Source organism: Prinia subflava, chromosome 5 (genome assembly GCF_021018805.1).
Source record: "Prinia subflava isolate CZ2003 ecotype Zambia chromosome 5, Cam_Psub_1.2, whole genome shotgun sequence".
Lineage (NCBI taxonomy): Eukaryota > Metazoa > Chordata > Aves > Passeriformes > Cisticolidae > Prinia > Prinia subflava.
In genome coordinates this window covers 7,551,437-7,569,140 of record NC_086251.1, presented here as the reverse complement: position 1 = coordinate 7,569,140, position 17,704 = coordinate 7,551,437, and positions in this window count along the sequence as shown.

The window sequence follows — 17,704 nt, the reverse complement described above, 5'->3', positions numbered from 1 at the left end:
ATTCATAGCACATGGATGAAGGGCAGGGAGTTTTGATGATTCCCTTTGCAGGTCCCCTATCAGTACAGTCATTCTGTGTTTGACAAAGGGCTCCAAAATGGGGGAGCCTGCTTTTTATTTTATCCTTAGGTTCACCACTGCACTGTAAATCCAAACTGGAGAACTCTGGCTCTGACAATTAGCTCTTAGACATGTAAATAATAAATTGCTAGAATTTACTTTAAAACCCTCCCTATCACATTCCTGTTGTCTGGATGGAACACAAGCCAGCTGAAAAAAATATGTGTCACATATGTCATGCATGTCCTATAGTCATTGTGAGAACAAGCTCACTGCAGTAAAGGCTCTGGGAGTACCTTTCAATTCTCTATTAGTAATGGCTCTTACTTCTGCTGAAGGAAACCCTGTCTGATGACAGGAAGCTTCATATTAACCAACCAGTTTCTCCTCTCTGATTTTCATTCAAGAAGACTGTGGAGAACAAGACTGTATTTAGCAGGAGGTGTTTATGTGCATAAATCATTCAAACAAGCATCTGGAAATTTTAAGATCAAAGCATTCCAGCAATTGTTCAGCCAGTTTCCATTTAAACATTATAATGGTGCATTTTGCCATGGGTTATCACAATGGAAAAAAGAGGAAGTTATTAGGAAAAAGGCTTAATTTTTATTGTTAATTCTGAATTGTCTTCATACTTAATTGTTTTATATTAATTCTGAATTGCATTTGTCTCTTCTACTGGTTAACTAGTCATTCAAAGTTGGGTCCTCAAGACCAATTTCCAGGTTGTTTTTCTGAGCCTGCAATCTGACAGATGAAATCTGAGCCTTTCTTTGGTGACACTCCTGAGAATACACGGCTGATTCTGATTGTCACCTCAGGCACTAAAGCCTGTTTGTACTTAAAAATTTGGTGACAATGAGTAGCTCATCTGCATCAGTGTGTGTCACGTTGCCAACAATTTCCCTAACACAAGGCAACTGAGAATATTTCCTCTGTACAAAAAACAAATTGCTATTGGTTTTTAATGAGGTTCTCTTTTCATTTAGGAGGCATTTGTGTTGATTAGGTTTGCATTGTCCCACTTTTTATGATTTTTCTTGTTAGCAAAATTACCCAAATAGTAGATATTAACATGAAAGCTATTTCTGAAGTGGAATTGAGAAGTTCATTCTTTCATGTGGCAGAGCTGTACTGCCGTCAGTGCATCTCAAAGGGAAAAGAAATTTGATTATTTCTCTCTGCAGAAATAATAGCTTTCAAAGAACTGTTAATGCTGATGAGTTCATCAAGCATTTATCAGGCCCAAATCATTCCTTTCTGAAACTTCACTTAGAGGAAAAGAAGAAAGAAAAAAATCAGTCGCTGGTATTTGGGTTTAAAAAGCAGATAAAAGTGCTTCTGGAGATTACACTCCAAGTGCACAGCTATACATGGAGAAAGTACCTTTGAAGGATGATGCTCTGTACTTCACACAGAAGTGTTTTATGAGCTTCCTTACAATGGAAGGCCCGGACCTGGCACTTACCTTTCATCCCAGACCTCAGTTTGCTCAGCTCTGGAATATTCAAATGGCTGCTTGTGAACTCTGAAATCACAGACGCAGCTCTACAGCACTTCCAGTCCACGGCATCATTTAAATAAGCTGTGACAAGAAAGAGGCTTCCTCAAGAGGGAGTAAATAAGATGAATCCTAGGGAAGGAAAGGTAATGAAACCCTGAGCTTTTGAAGATTTTTCTCTCTAGCTGGTAATGTCAGCAAGGCTAGCAGGGAGCCAAGAAAATACCAAGTTCATCCTGAGCTTCTGTGAGCAGATGAGCAATCCTGTAGACCCCAGCTGGATGCATCCAGCTCCCCTTCTGTCCTGATCACATCCGAGATGCCAGAGATGTTTCTTGGCTGCAGTGTATCAGATTTCCCTGTATATAACAAATTCTCAGGGAAAATGCCCTGCTGGAACCCTTGGCTGGCCATTTCAGTGAACTGAAGTAAAACACAGAGTTCATTAACCTGCCCTCTGTCTAAAGCAGAACAATCTCTAGATATTTCAGTGGGTTTCATCGGTATGAAAAAGGAGAACAAATTTTAAGATGTGTTTTCCTTCAGATGAGTGATACAAACCACAACTGCTGTTTTAACAGCAGTATTTGTTCTGTTACCCCTCTGGCATGTATTTTAGATTTTATCCAAAGCATAGCTACTCCCTGGCAGTAAAAGGGCCATGGTAAAATGTGCAGGTAAAAAAAAAACCCCTCTGTGTGCTGAGAAATCTAACTCAGGACACTTGGATGAGTTCTGGGATGCTTTATCCATGCCACATCCAGATATGACAGCTGGTACCTACAGCACCAGATTTCCTAAAGAGTTTTCAACATTTAGTTTGTGTTCTGTGTTCCTGATCCATATTTGAACATCAAGTTTTTAAGGGAAGCAACTGTAAAATCTGTATTTACATGAGTATTCTCTACCTGGGATTAAGTAAAGTCTACCTGTGCCAAAATTCGACTCAACCCTTTCCTCAAAATGTGTAAATCCGTCTGTACTGTGCACGGCTGATGTATCCAGTGGGCATTTTAAGACTAGTAAATTTCTGGGGTTTAAGTGCTCCATTTCTGAACCTTCATTCTACCCCTTTTTTTTATCCCCTCCCTTAAAACATTAAATGGAGGGACCTTGGTATAGGTCTGATTACAAACATAAAACTCCTTCTAACGTAACAGTAGATAATGTTTTCTTTTAAGATGTTGGTTTGTATGCAAGATCTGGTGTTTAATTTTGGAAAAAATCTCTGATTTGTCAGATATAGGCAAGCTTTATGGTATCCACAGGCACATGCATTGCCTGTATAATACAATATATTTCTGAGAGGACTGTCTTTGGCCCCTTTCAGTCAGGGAGTTTGATGGCTAGTATAACCTCTCTGTAGATAGACAGGAGATAATATTCAAGTAAAACTTGCATTCCATTTTCAAGTGTGGGTTTGCCTAAATAATAAATTCAGAGTCATAGTTTCACTATCTATCTTTTTATTCTGTTCTGTCTCCCTTCATCCCTGCAATCACCTTTCCTAAGAAAGACCAGAGCTGTCTAATGCCAAATTATTCACTACACAGAAGCTGGGAGGGGAAAGCTGCTCTTCCACCTTGGATTTCTGGGGCTGGAATTCCTGTTGGGCACGCTGAGTTAGAGGGACCATCCTGGAAAGTGGGCACGGTCCAACAAACACGCTGAGCTGGCTGAGCGGGCTTCTGTCCTGGCACCACCCCTGCATCCCTGCTAGAGAGCTCCAGGGAGTTGTTCATGGACAGTCCTGGATTAAAACAAGGCAATTCCCACATGTCACAGCTGCAAGTCACCCACGCTGTTCTCCTGGTGGTCTGTGATGCTTTACAGGTTTGTGTTGTCAGTGCTTGTCCTAGTTAGGATTGCACGGAGTGACAAAAGTTGAGTTCTTCTGGGGCAGGAGAGAGCATTTGGCTTATCTCCTGAGCCCAGGGAGCTGTGGAGAGCTGCAGTTCAGAGATCAATAGCTCTAATTATGAATGAGAATCCCATTTCCCTCAACAGCAGTGGGAAGCAAGAGTAAATAATTTCTTTGCAAGAAGTTCCTTGTAAATCCAGGCAGACCAAGCCAGGTTTGAATGGACTGAGCCAGACTGACAAGTGCTGATAAGGATGACTCTTTGAAGACTTTAGATTTTTCAGATAGAGAGGAATGGGTATTTCTGCACACAAAAAGAACACTTTGAAGGAGCCAGTACCGGTGGTAACTGGAAGATCACACTGCTTGGGAGATGGCAAACACAGCAGAGGACAGAATTTATTCCACAGGTAGATTGTCATCATCCCATAACAATGAATAGGAAACAATCAGGCAGTGCACATTCACTATCAGTTTTTCTGTCCTTGCCTTATTTATGTTCCTCTGCTGTTACTGGCCAGCATAAAGCACAAGAGCTGCAGTTTGCACTGTTGTATGGAGTTTGGACTTGGATTATGGATCTTTTAATAATTCTAGTAACAGGAACTATTCCTGAGTTCAGCTGGTGAACTTGCAGTCTGCCCTGAAGGTCGCCAGTTTAATCCCTGGAGGTGTTTCAAAACGTGGTGATCAGTCTTCTACCAACCCTGTGGGAATTGTAAGGGATTAATGTTCAAAACCATGAGAGAGATCTTTTAAATCTCTCTTTCAGGATGTGGGGTCTGAGGGTAAGATAAGCCTTGTGCCATGTTTGAGGTCACATAGAGTCTTTGGCAGAAACTGTGGCCGTGTATTTGCTCCTGATCCTGACGTTAGATGGCACCTGTACCATGACTGTAGTCTGGAGGGGTTGTGGTGGGGTATGAGTAATACAATATTTTTTGGCAAAAGTCTGGAAAATTACTGAATTTTCTGTTTATTTCTCCATACTCTCCCATCCATCTTCTAATGGTACCGCTTTTGATCCCAGAGGGCTTGGAAAACCTTTCCTAAAGGAAAGAAAAAGGCCATTTACTGACAGTGCAATTTGAATGTGGAATTCCTGTCTTGTTTCATGGCTGTGCAGAAGAGCATAACAAATAAGAATGTGTGGTACTTGTAAACTCTGCTTCTCTGGCTTCCTGGGGCAGGCAACAACAGAAAACATGAAAAAGAATATTGAAACCCATTTTAGCTTTGTATTTTCTAATTATTAGTGCTGGGATTCAACGTTCTCCTTATGGGGATTAAACTGCGTGAAACCAGTTTTTATAACAGAGCTCAGATTATGTACCCCAGTCACTGTTTATTGTATCACCCAGGGGAAAAAAAATCCATCAGAAAAAAAAAAATCAATGTGTTTGTGCTAATTCTCACTGGACTCCTATCGATACTGCATGATTTAGGAATCTGCAGTTATATATTTTTATGTCAGCAGACATTTGATGGTGCCTGGGACATTGTATTGTGCCGTGCTACATTTATGTTTCAGAATGTACTGCTGCTTAGTTGTGCCTGCATTTTTTACTATTCAGGACAATACCAAGCACTTGCTTTCAAGACACAGTATAGCACAACATTTAAGCTTGTAGATGAATAGGTTTTCAAATTCTCTATGCTTGCTTTTTTTCATTGTGACTTATTAGGGATAATTACATAGGGGAAGATGAGGGAGGAGTGGATCATGGCACTGTGGTTATGATCTTGATTTATCTTTTGTGGTTTGTTCTTTTTTCACCCTTCAGTCCTGTCATATCTTTGCCTGTTAGTAATTGTGTATAGACATAAAAAAATAGATATTTCATTTTGCTTGGGAAGCACAAAGTTATCTCTTGGAAAGTGTTCTCTTAGAACTGTGCAAAGTGGTATGAAGTAGACTTTGAACGACATTTATTGTTACTTATTTTGAACACTTAAAAATCTTGTTTATGATGTTTCCTTTGGCCTGGACAGCCATTCTCTCCCTCAGAACCTTGTTCTTTTCTCACAGATGAACACCACTAGCTCTCACAGATGGGACAGGTGCCCAGTCCCTCACCTTGAGCTCCTGCCTCACTTGTTTTTTGGGACGAACAGCTCGTGTGTTCCTGTAGTTGCTCCGTGCTTTACTGCCCTTTACTCACCTCCAGCTCCTTTCCATTGTCTTTACATTTTCCCCCGTTGATTTAGTGCATTCTTGGCCAGCACTCTTCTCATTGCTGTTGTACTTCTGATGATTGAGCCCAGTACAAATCCAAGTACATGAACTGGGGCCAGAAGCCCAGGATTGAGGTAGTCTTGGGGCACGTTTGGAATTTTTAAACATAAAGGAACTCAAGGCAGGCTTTAGCCAGAGGGGAAAGGGGAATCTTCTCTTTTAAGAACCAGTGGCATTTTGTCAGTTTTTCATCTTTAAAAAAACCCAACCCCCCCAAAACCTATAACAGACAACAACAAAAGCAGACTGGAGCTGGGGAATTTTCTCCCTCTGTTTTTAAGCTTTTTATTCTCCTGTCTTTCTCCTGTACCCCTAGAAAACAGAGCACTTTAATCTAAGCTCTCTTTCACTTCATCCTCTGGCCTGTCACCCCATTGCAGCAGACACAAATAACCTTTTCCTCCAAAGCCTACTCTGAGAAAAATAATTTCCTTTTGATCATGCCAGTACCTGAATTGCTCCTCCTGGTTTAATGCTGGTGGTGTCTTTGTATTCCAGCCTGGCTTTCTCAGGATAAAGACTTGTTAATGCACAAGTGCCTCTAGACTCTGTCAGGCTGGTGCTCTCAGATTTATCTCTGCTAGTCCTCCTTGCATTCAGTAGACACTACTGTTTCCTTGGCATGCTGCTGCAATCATAATTTGCTTTCTTTTGAACCTGAAATGTCTTCCCAAAGGTTCATTTTTTTGTTACCATCCTGGCTGGATATACTCTTCTGTTTTTATTCCATTCCCCAGGTGATAAAAGTTATTTAGAAGCATAAGTGCAGGGATGATTTTTGCCTGTGCATGTGTTTGCCTTCCTGCATGCAGAGAACTCCTGAGACCAGCCAGTGCCCCTCATTCTTTGTGCTCTTCCTTCCCTCTGCTTTTATGTGCCTGGCAAATTGTGAATTCCTCAGAGCAAGGGCAATGACTCCTCATGTGTTTGTAGAAGAGAGGGTGTTCTGTGGGTCGTATTGCAGCAATATTTATTACAAGTGCTTCTCCTCGGACTTAATGCCCTGAAAAGACAAAATTCAAGGACTAACACACCGTTGTCACTTTGGGAAGTACCAGGACTCTCCAGATCTGTGTTCCTCACGTAAATCCCACTGTCCCAGCAGGGCTCCCATCAGTTCTACACAGTGACAAAGCAGTGCTGGCCCACAGTGCCAGGAGGGCACGGGATGAGTGGGAGCTGACCAGAATTTGAGCTGTCTGCAGTGCAAATCCAGCTTTATGAGCTTCTTATATCATTTAAAAGCTTTTATCCGTTGTGTTAGCTCTGGGAGAGAAAAAATGAAAAGGCAATATAACAAAAAAATATCCTCCCAAACATACAAGCAAGCAACTTTGTTGCCTAGCCTGCCAGACCCCCATCTCCCTAAAAAAAAAAAAAACAACCAAAAATAAAAACTGTTTGGGGTGCATATTTCTATATTCTCAAGGAGGAACTTGCTAAATTTTAGTGCTCTGGTTCTAATTCCCATTAACAGTACAACTTTCCCATTAAAGTATAAAATCATTCTGTACTGCTTCACTTTTTCCCAGTGCAACAGATTTGGGTGAACTTCTCTGCCTCTTATCCAGGCAAATGTTTCTAGGTGCATAATACAGTATGTATGTATTTTAATAGTCAGATGGATCACCTTGATGATTTTGTTTTTCTTAAAATCCTGTTTCCCTGCTTGTAGGTGAATCTCAGCACCTGAATGTTTAGAGGGAGTATTAAGATAGTAGGGTAGGGTCTTCGTGGTGATTTAAAATGAACACACACTTCAAAAATCATTGTCTAGTCATTTCTTATACAGGACTAGTTCACAGATTACTGGACAAAGTACTTCTGTATTCCTCATTTTAACTTGTTGTACAGTAGCAATGAATTAGTCACCTATTTCATGGGAATGTTATGAAGACTAATAATTATTTAGGCAGGATTTTAAAGCAGTGGTATAAAGCAGGTGGCGAGTATTGCTGGTGAAGGTGCTCTAATGCACAAATGTTATTTGTGCATCCATTTCAGCCTCTGAAAATGTTTCACTGGCTGCTGCTGGTAGAGATTTGCTGTTGCCTGTGACCTGGGGGAAATTGCTGAACTCCTCTGCCAAGTGGCAGGACTAATGGTGCACCTCAAAGGCATTTAATCTGCAGAGAGCCTTGAAATCCCCTGACAAGAGGGGCCCTTACTCAAGCTGTAGGTCAGCCATCAATTCTAGGTGATGGTTTCTGAAGAAGTTTCTGCCTGTGCTGCTTCTTGCATGATAAGGATGCAGGATGCTTTCTATTTCAAATATCAGTTTTGCTCATTAATTATTATATCCTCTGCTATACTTCAGTTACTTGACAGGGAACTGGATGTGTGCTGATGATGTGACCCACACTTGCCTTAGGAGTGATACTGATTTATTCTGTGAGATTCTTCACCGTTTTATTTTTATGTGACAACTGCCTGCTGTATGGTAAACCAACTGCAAAGCCAGCAATTTTAGTGCTCTTGTTTCAAGGTGTCCAGCTGGAAATCCAAGAAAACATCTAACTGGAGTGGGAGGGGAGCAGAATTTACTAAATGCTCACTCCAAAGGCATTGTATGCACAGCACAGTGGCCACTCCAGTCGTGACTGATGTTGAATATGATGACTGAGGAGCACTGTGAGGTCAGGTGTGCAAAGATGTCCAGATGATCAGGGCTGACAACACTCAGAGTCAGCAGAAAGGGAGCAGATGAGCCACAGTCTGACTGAGAGGGGGATTTCCCTCAGCACGGAATTTTGTTCCTCTGGGCAGAAGCAGCCTTTGTAAAAAGACCCTGTGCACAGCACTCCACCTGCCAGTGCCACAGGGTGTGTTAACCACCTGGAGCTGTTTGCAGGGTATCAGTAACACTGATGAACAGAGGTTCTGGCAAGGTAACAACAGGAATGTGCTGCTGCTGTGTTTAAACCTTTGACTTTTTGTGATGAAGTGCTGCACCAAGCTCCTGTGGGTTAGCAGGGGTGGTGGCAGCAGCAGCAGCTCCAATTTCTCTTCATGAGGTATGGTTCCACTGCAATAACTCAGAAACACTGTGATAAAGTACACTGAAGAGGGGAAAGCCCTTGCCAGACTACTTCAAAAAGGTGTTGTTTAGGAAAGTCACTCCCCTGAAAGTTGGGAAAAATGGGCTTTTATTCCTGGGGAAAGGAGGTTATTTAATGTAACAGCCACTTCAGTGTGAGTGGTGTTAACTGCTGACAAAAGGGAAAACCTTCTCATCCTGCTGGTTTTGAGTAGTGACTGAACTTATGTGAGGGTTCAGAGAACATGACCAGTCACATCTTCAGGAATTACATCCCATGCTTCTGTACCCAATGATTTTTTGGTGAAGCTGAAGCTTAAAATAGGAGCCAGGTGCAGCAGAGACTATTTTCTTTCTACCAAGATGAACCTGTGCTAAGCACAACCTGGGTCAAGGCAGGATTCAGTTTTTAGTCCACTAATCACTGAAATTAAACACTTCAGGTCCTTTGAAACAGTCCATTTTTTTTCTTTTCCTAGTGTACTAACTTTTAATGAGCTTTTCATTACAATTTCCCTGTAGCTCCTTGTAGACTAACAATTTCCACAAACCAAAACGTGCAAGTGTCAGGAGTTGGTTTCACTGAAAGCCTGCAAAACAATGTTGGCCAGTAGAAAAGAGTGTCCAAAAAGTCAAGGAGGAAATATTTCACTCAGGCCTGAGCACCTGTCAAGGTCTGAGAAGGAATTCAAAACAATGAGTTTAATACTGCATTGTACATTTATTTCTTTCTTTTTGAACTGTGAGACCTAATTAGTGCTTCTCTGGAAATACCATATAATGTCATATAATACTGCTGTTTTAGGAACACTCTTTATTTTGGAAAGGAAAGATTAAAAAGGTATTTTTTGTTTGGTGCTTCTTTTTCCCCCCTGCCTAATTATATCCAATCTCTTGATTCCGATGTTGAAATGTTGACATGTGCCCTTTTTTTATTTGGTAAATGGTAATTTATTTTTTTATTTTCATGGCAAATGTAAATACTTCATTATAATAGTATAAAATTAAGTCTGGTATTTTGGTTAAATTGCTGCTGTGACAAGATGATCAGCAATTACAAGGTATCAGTTCTGAAAAGATAAATGATTGCCAAGTTCAAATTGCTATCATGCTTCATCTTATAATTTTATAACATCATTAGAGAGGTAATTATGTAATATCATTAGAGATGGAATCCTCGTGTCCAGCCTGGGTTCTTGCCCAGTTTGTCTTTAGGAAAACTCAGAGCAACAATTTGTGTGTTGCTTATTTGTAAAAATGTGATGAAAGGGCTGGAAATAGCCGCGCTGGCTTTGCTGGTCTGAATGCATCTCTAGCAGATAATTGTGATGCTCGGTGGCCAGAGCTCACAGAAATGCACTCCTGCAGTGCTCTGGCTGCAGCAGGCAGTGGCACGAGCAATGTGGCCTGTGAGTGCACCTTGGGCAGCAGCCAGAGGAGATCCAGCCAAGCTGAGGAGCCTTTTATCAGGTGAGCATCAGACTGGCTGCTGGGAGCAGGGACTGTAGGACATGAGGGCTCACACAGGCTGTGGGGCTGCCTCCTCACACACACCTGCAAACGATCCCCTGGATACAGCTCTGTGTAAATACATACAGTGATAAGTTAAAATAGAGCCCACAAAACAATTCCTTGGGCGATTTCTCCTGGAGGAAGTTCTGCTTGAATGCATAGGCCATGTGAAATCAGCACCTATCAGAAAACACCATCAAATGCAAAGGGTGTTCCATTGTGTGAGGAACGGCAGCACTGGTGCAAAGTTCTCTGAGCATCTGTGGGAGTGGGGGAGCAGGGCTGTCAGAATGGATATTGGCAGAACGGTGACATTTGCTATTTCCAGTAACAGCTGGAAAAACCAGCTGGATCCCCACTGTGCCTAGCCAGTGGCTGTGGTGCTCACAGTTTCCAGGGGACGTGGAATTACTCGTTTCCTAAGAGGCTATGAATAGAGAGAGTGCAGCACTAAAAATATCTGCAAAGTAATTACAGAAAATTGCACTTGGGACTTTAAACAACACAATAAATAACCAGAATGCTGTGCTAGCTGGATTTCTCTGTGACCAGCCATTAAATATACCATGTCCTTCCAAGACTTTGCAAACATCTGTGTGCAGTTCCTCTCTCCACCACACACTCCCAGGTACTGGAAGGTTTTCAGTCACCCTCAAGTGGACGTCCTGGCTTATGCCCTCTGTGCCCTCAGCACCCTGCCTTGCTAGGCAAGAGGTAAGGCTGAACAACTGGAGATCCCTCCTACCTAAGAATTGTGGCTCATTTTCCCATCAGTGAGTCTGTCCCTCCATGTGTCTCATGCAAGGTGCTGCACTTTGAAGCACAGGTTTGTCACCCCTGTGTCTTGCACCCTTTGCCAGGAACCCTTTTTCTCCTCTCTGTTCTCTCTCTGGCCCTTTACAGGTTTCTGCAGCCACGGCTGTAGGTGGTTCTCCCTTCCTGGTCTCCAGCAGGTGTTTCAGGCCAAACCAGCTGCTGTGGTAGCATTCCCTGTTTGTGGAGAGTGGATTGGAAACAAGGGAATCTCTGAAAAGTGCAGTCTTCAAAAATGACAACATACATAAAATTCAGCACCTCTCCCCTTTTCATTGACTGAGGTCTGTTTTAAAATGAGATAAAGAAAAATATTTTGATCTCTGTGGTCACTGTAGCCTTGTGCTGTTACTGATCACTAGAACTTATCTTTAAGACAAACATGGACTCAAACTACCTGTGAAGTACAGGCCATGCTTTCTACAAACAAGCTGATGTTATCTCTATTTCGGTGATTTTGTTGAAAAAACCCTTGGGCTTTGTATGTGGGCAGGAAGTTGAAGAAGCAGATACCAGAACCTAAGGTGTTAATTAGGATTGTTATTATTCTGAAGGGTAAAAGGCAGATCTAAAACACATCCTCAAGGGTAACAGCTTTAAAAGAATTCAGCTCTTTACAAGGGTCTGCTTAGAGATAATGAAGACATTGTTAGTTTGTGGACAAAAAGAAATTGTATTCCTTACTCCTATTCCAGCTAAAAGCAGTTGTTATGGCAACTATTGCAGCATCTTTACTGGTATTTCTATTGTACTCTTTTGGAGAGGCATAAATCTCTTCTGCTCAGCCTCATGTGACCGAAGGAATGGGAGACTGAGAGAAGGAGTAGGATGAGGATTGTGGTGAAGTGTTTTAAGTTAACCTCACCATTTCCAAAGGAGGAGGGAAGCAAGGGCAGAGCACCAGGACGCCTTTCCAGAGCTGTGGGTACGCAGAAGGGCTGGCTGCAAGTACAGCCAGCTGCTTTAGACGTCACTCTTGGTGGCCAAACCTCTGTGTGCTGCTCCCAGGGAAGGGTGATGGCTGCCACTTGTTGTCTGGTGATCCCACCCAAAAACCTGACAGGAGGCACACAGAACCTCTTGCCTCTGTGATTAATCAGTAATATAAAAACACTCTACAGCAAGGTTTGTGTTATCTCTTTGAGATAACAACTTCAGCACCTTCCCATCTTCCAGCTGGGAAATCAGGGTTGCACTTGGGTGCTTGTCTGCAGCTTGCTGCAAACCTGTGTGTGTTTGTTTGGCCTCAAGCCAAACTTCGGCTCGAACTCATTTTTTCCTCGATGTGTTTGTACCAGTTCATTGTTTCCTTTTATAGTTGTCAACTTTGTTTTACACTGTTTTTGTGGTGGTTATTACTCTAGCCGAGGAGCACCAGGAGGGGTCAGAAAGGTGTTGTATAAACCACTGTTGTGTCACAGGGAACTGCTGGCAGCATCATTCATGCCACAGGAATTTCTGCTCAGTTTTTAAAAAGCAGGAGTAACACAGGTGCTGTTTCTGGGTAAAACACTGGGCACAGCAAAATCTGCTGGAAAACTCAATCTTCCTGTACCTCTGACTCATGTAGTAATTTTTAATAATCTCTTGATTCTACTGTGCCCTTACCAGTGCAAGGCATTCTGTTGGGGTAAAAGAACAGCATGGATCAACAGGCCACACTGGAATTGATAATCAAGGGGCAGGTTTTCATAACCACGTTCCTCCTGGAAAGCGTGTCACTGCAGGTGGCCCCACTGAAATTAATGTACAAGATGATGGCTCTCAAGATAATTTGACTCAGTTAATATTCATATCTCCCAAATGTTTTCCATAAAGTGAATGACGACTTCTGCAGACAATCTAAAGTCCAAGTGGACAGGCTTCTGAAACTGCAGTAAAACTTAACTTGTGGGAGCTTAGATATGATACAGTATTATTCTTTTCAGATCTTTCTAGATGATGAAAGCTCTATGTGATTCAATCTCTCTCGGGAAATTCTGGTCAAGGATTTCATACCTGAAAGCTTTACTTTCAAGAAGAATTATTCAAGTTGGCCATCCTTGACAGGAGTTATTGATTGTGAGACCAAGTAGAGGAAGTCATGCTATGGGAACAATAAAATGGTTTAAATATCAACTGGTTCAAATCTGAACTGACACTTTGAATACTTCTGTATCTCTGCTAAAAATTTGGGTGTAAGAGAGGCTTTTTCTTTAACTTTGTTGACTGTTAAGTACACATAAATCTAACATTGAAGTGCCTAGGCACAACACAGGTTAGAGAAATGGAGGTGGCACACATTGCATTCAGCTGCAGGCAGGATTAGGCACCTCACACAGCCAATGTGGCTTCCAAGTAATTCAGCTGAAATTTGGACTCTGTTTTCTGAGAATATGAAAGTAAGGCAGATTGGAAAAGTGATACCTGCCAGAAATTTGAAGTTGTCTTTGATACAGGTTTTGTGGTTTGGTGGTATTTTTTTCTCTCGTGTAATGTGTACCCGGGTAAAAATGCTCAGTAGCAAAGCATGTGAGGAACAGTAAAAATGAATGTTCACTTCTCCAGTGTGATGATCTTTCTTCATCTCTTAACAAAAGAAGCTCTCTCTGAATGGCTGCCAGATCTGATGAGACATGCTCAGCAAAAATGCTTAAAGCACAAGACCTGTTTTGGAAAGTGCTGTCCATACAATAACTTTTAATTCTTGTGTTTGCAGTGCTTGTGCTGTACTTTTTCTACTGCTTAGAAAGGTCTCAGCATCCAATTTTGCTGGCAAGATCCTTTTTGTGCACAGGATCCTTTTTGTGATTGTCACTGCTTATTCAAGGTGACCTGTCAACATGCTTGGGACATATTTTTAGACTCTCCTCTTTAATTGTGAGCATTTCCAGAGCATTTAACTCAAGTGATACTTCTTGTTCTATAGCTGAACAATGTCTAGGAGAATATAGAAAACTATAAAATAATGGTAAATCACAAAAATGTGATGCACAGAAAACCCTTCCTAACAGATGCTGAAAATAAGAATGCAGCCTTTGGTGGTTTGTTTTGAATTGGAATGAGTGCACTTGTCATCTGTTCACGACTGGTACAAGAATAACTGGCACTTATGGGCACTTGAATATGGGTATTTCCTATTTTCATTTGCAGAAAATGGGCAGATCTTCCTGAGGTTAGTTGTTGGTATGCCAGCTCTGGAGCAGGTGTTACAGATGGGGAAATAAAACACTGAAATACAAGGGATTTTAGTAATGAGAGAAGGTGAATATCAGCCCAAATGACAAGCTGAAGCTCACAATGTTCTTCGTCTGTGCTGACAGGAGCTTTGGTTCTCTAGGAATAAGAAAGAATAAGTATCTTGAATTTTTTGCCTGCTATTGTTAATTTAAAAAAAAACCCCCAAAACTACCACCTACACAGACTTCTGATCAAGAATGTCAGCAGAATTTAAAGGCTTAACTTTACTCTTAACACTTTTAGGTCTGAGCAGTCACCACGTTCTAAACTGTGGTCCAATTTACTTAGAACACTCAGTCTCCTTCCTTTTAAAAGCTGAATGAAAATGTCATGTACCTTTGGCCTTTTGCAACTAATACATATTTGTTGTTTTCCTATCATAAGATGATATCCTTGTAATTGAAAAATTCTGTCCTATCATCTATGCACCTCAAATGAGGCTACTTCACTGGAAATAATATATTATCATGAAAAGGACGTTTTTGTAGTGCTAAAAAAAGGTTTCAGATGGTTTATCACAAAACTCCCCTCAGACTATCCAGAGCAAGACTGAACTCAGGTAAAATAATCACTTCCACCTGACAATGCAAAGCTAATGTTAGTCAGTAAACAAAAATACATTGCTTTGCTGGTTTACAATACAGCCATGAGTGACATAACTGAGACTCAACTTCTGCACTTTTAAGTATTTTTAATGCAAGGTGTGTAGCAGGGGGAAAATTCAGAAAATCAGCAGAGACACACTGTTAGATAAAAGCCTTGATAATTGCCTCCTGAGCCTCTGTGTTAGCACAGCTATTTTGTATTCTGGTTGGGGAAGTTACTGGAGGAAACAACATTCACTTGAACAAATGTTGAAATAGGATGATGTGTTCTGCTTTTTTTATCAGCTTTAAAAACAGAAGTAGTGCTGAAGGTGTTCTGTGTAGCAGTGCTGTAATTGTGAATCAAACCTGACATTCTGGTGTCTTATCTGCACATCTTTAAGACTGTAGTTGGAGAAAGTGCCCATGAATGTGATTTTTCTTCTGTTGTGGTTGGCCAGTAAACAGTCTGTGTACACCCATGCTTATGTTTTATATATAAATTTACATGTATTCAATGATGTAGAGACAGATACACACAAATACACTCAATTTAGGTCTGCAAGCAAAATTGTGGTGCAATCTATTTAAGTATGACTTTATAAAATGTTTCCCTTTATATCTCCAGCTAAGTAAGCATTCAGTGCTACCCAGTATAAAATGCTATGTGACAACTAATTAACATTTTTGCAACTACCTCTTGATTAACATACATAAAAAGGCTCAGTGATTAGTTTTGACTGATTAACTTCTGTTTCTAAAAGACACAGGAGGCATGATGCTGGAGGGTGAAATTTTGGTCTTTCAGAAAGACAAAATTTAAAAAACCCCTGCCTCTTTCACAGCAAGAAGAGGACAATCCTTAACCCTACCCCGCACAGTCACTCCCAGCAGATGTTGGAAAGATCAGGCAGGCAAGGATAACTTTGAATTGTCCTGTCAGAGTTCCAGTTGGGAATGAACAGGCATGGTGTGGGTAATCCATACCCCTGAATACCTGTAGCTTTGTAAAAATAAGTACATAAACACATAAATGAATAAATTCCTAGAAGCTGGATCTCTTCTGCAGACTGCACAGCCCTTCTCCAGAAGTACTGCCTAGGGATCTCTGGTGCCAGCCAAACCCAAGCCACCCCTAAGGATGTGGCACTGCATTTCTCTGCATGTTGTCCTCATGTCACCAGCACAGCTTCTTCCTTCCTTTCCTCCTCCTCCCTCTTGCCCCATTTGCTGATGTGGGGAGAGAACACAGTGGGAAACCTTGGGAAACCTTCCAGCCTTGGGAAACCACTGCAGGTGATATCCTGGGATGAGTGAATGATACCTGAGAAGATATTTACTGGCCATAAATATTGAAGCAAGGACTAAGGGAAGAAGGCTTAGGGTTTCTTGAAATGTGCTGTCTCCTTTGTCAGTATATCCTTATCAGTTGGTGGATGTGGTAGATGTACTGTTGTTATTTGTCAAGAAAAACTGATCCAAATGTATGGGAAGAGTTGTCAAGCAGTAGGAGGAAGAGGGAGCAGACTGGATCTTTCTGGTCATCTTCATCTGTGACCAGACTCAGTTGGAGGAGCTGTATGACTCCTGGAATAGTATTCAATGCTAGCTGTTCCTCTTTAAAACCATCAAACCCTCCCCCAGATACAAACAACTATTGTTAGGGAATGTTTTTTACCTTTTGAGGCACTGATGGTTGAATAAGATTCTATAGTTTTCCAGAAAGCGATGATGAGTTTTATTTTCCACTTGGTACTTTTGATTATTTGTCCTTTGCAGTGTGAGGCAGTGCTCCTGTATCTGTGTAATTTTTGTGCAGCTGCAAAAGAAAGGAATGATGAGGCAGTTCATGACTAAGAGTGTCCAGTGAAATGTGCCCACGTCCTTCAGTTCTGCTGGTGCTGTTGTGTTTTTCTCAGAGGCTTGTCAAAGAAAGTCTGTTCAGAGACCTGAGGTCTCAGGGTACAATAACATGAATGCTTATGTACATTTATTTTTACTGTACCCATTTTGTAGGCTTGCCCACAGATTTAAACCCCTTTCCCTTTTATGATGTGATCACATAAAAATGTTTGCTCCACGATAAAAAACAAAGGAGAAAGTATATTCTAAAACATGCATTTTACCTATAGCCAAATTGCTGCAGTACAAAGTAACGTTTCAAGTCGAGATTTATGGGGTTCCCCACCAGGAATTTTTATTCTGGCGATTTGTCTGTAGTTACTGGAATGGCAGTGTGCTCAAATTTAAACCCAGTCACCACTGAGGGATTCCCTGTAAGGCTGTTGAAGGAAAGTGTTCCTGAGTGCAGACCCCATGGGAAGCAAGGGAAGCTCTGGAGCTGGTGTGTAGCAGAGGCTCAGCTGGATAGAACACGGGTGCTAGGACAGGGAGCAATAGTTTCAGACTGAGGTTGGATATGGGGAGGAATTTCCTTCCTGTGAGGGTGGTGAGGCACAGGCTGTCCAGAGAATGTGGATGCCCCATCCCTGGGAGTGTTCAGGGCCAGGCTGGACGGGGCTTTTGAGCAACCTGGGCAGGTGGAAGGTGTCCCTGCCCATGGCAGAGGGGTGTTCTAGAGATCTCTAAGGCCTCTTCCAACCCAACCATTCTGTGACTGTGGTTCTGCACCATGATGCAGGTCACTTCAGTGGGGTGTGGTTTTTTGTAGGTTTGTTTTCTTTTTTCACTTGGCAGTGGGCATCAGCATGCTGCTGCCATGTGATCAAGGAGTAACTCCACTATTCTCTGGGCAGATTCTGGACACAGGATACTCATTTTGGCATGAAACATAGCAGTTCAGAGCTCAGCACCTTTCTTTCAAGTCTTTGCCTGGTATCTCCCTCTAGTGCTCATAAATAAAAACATTCCAGACCAAAAA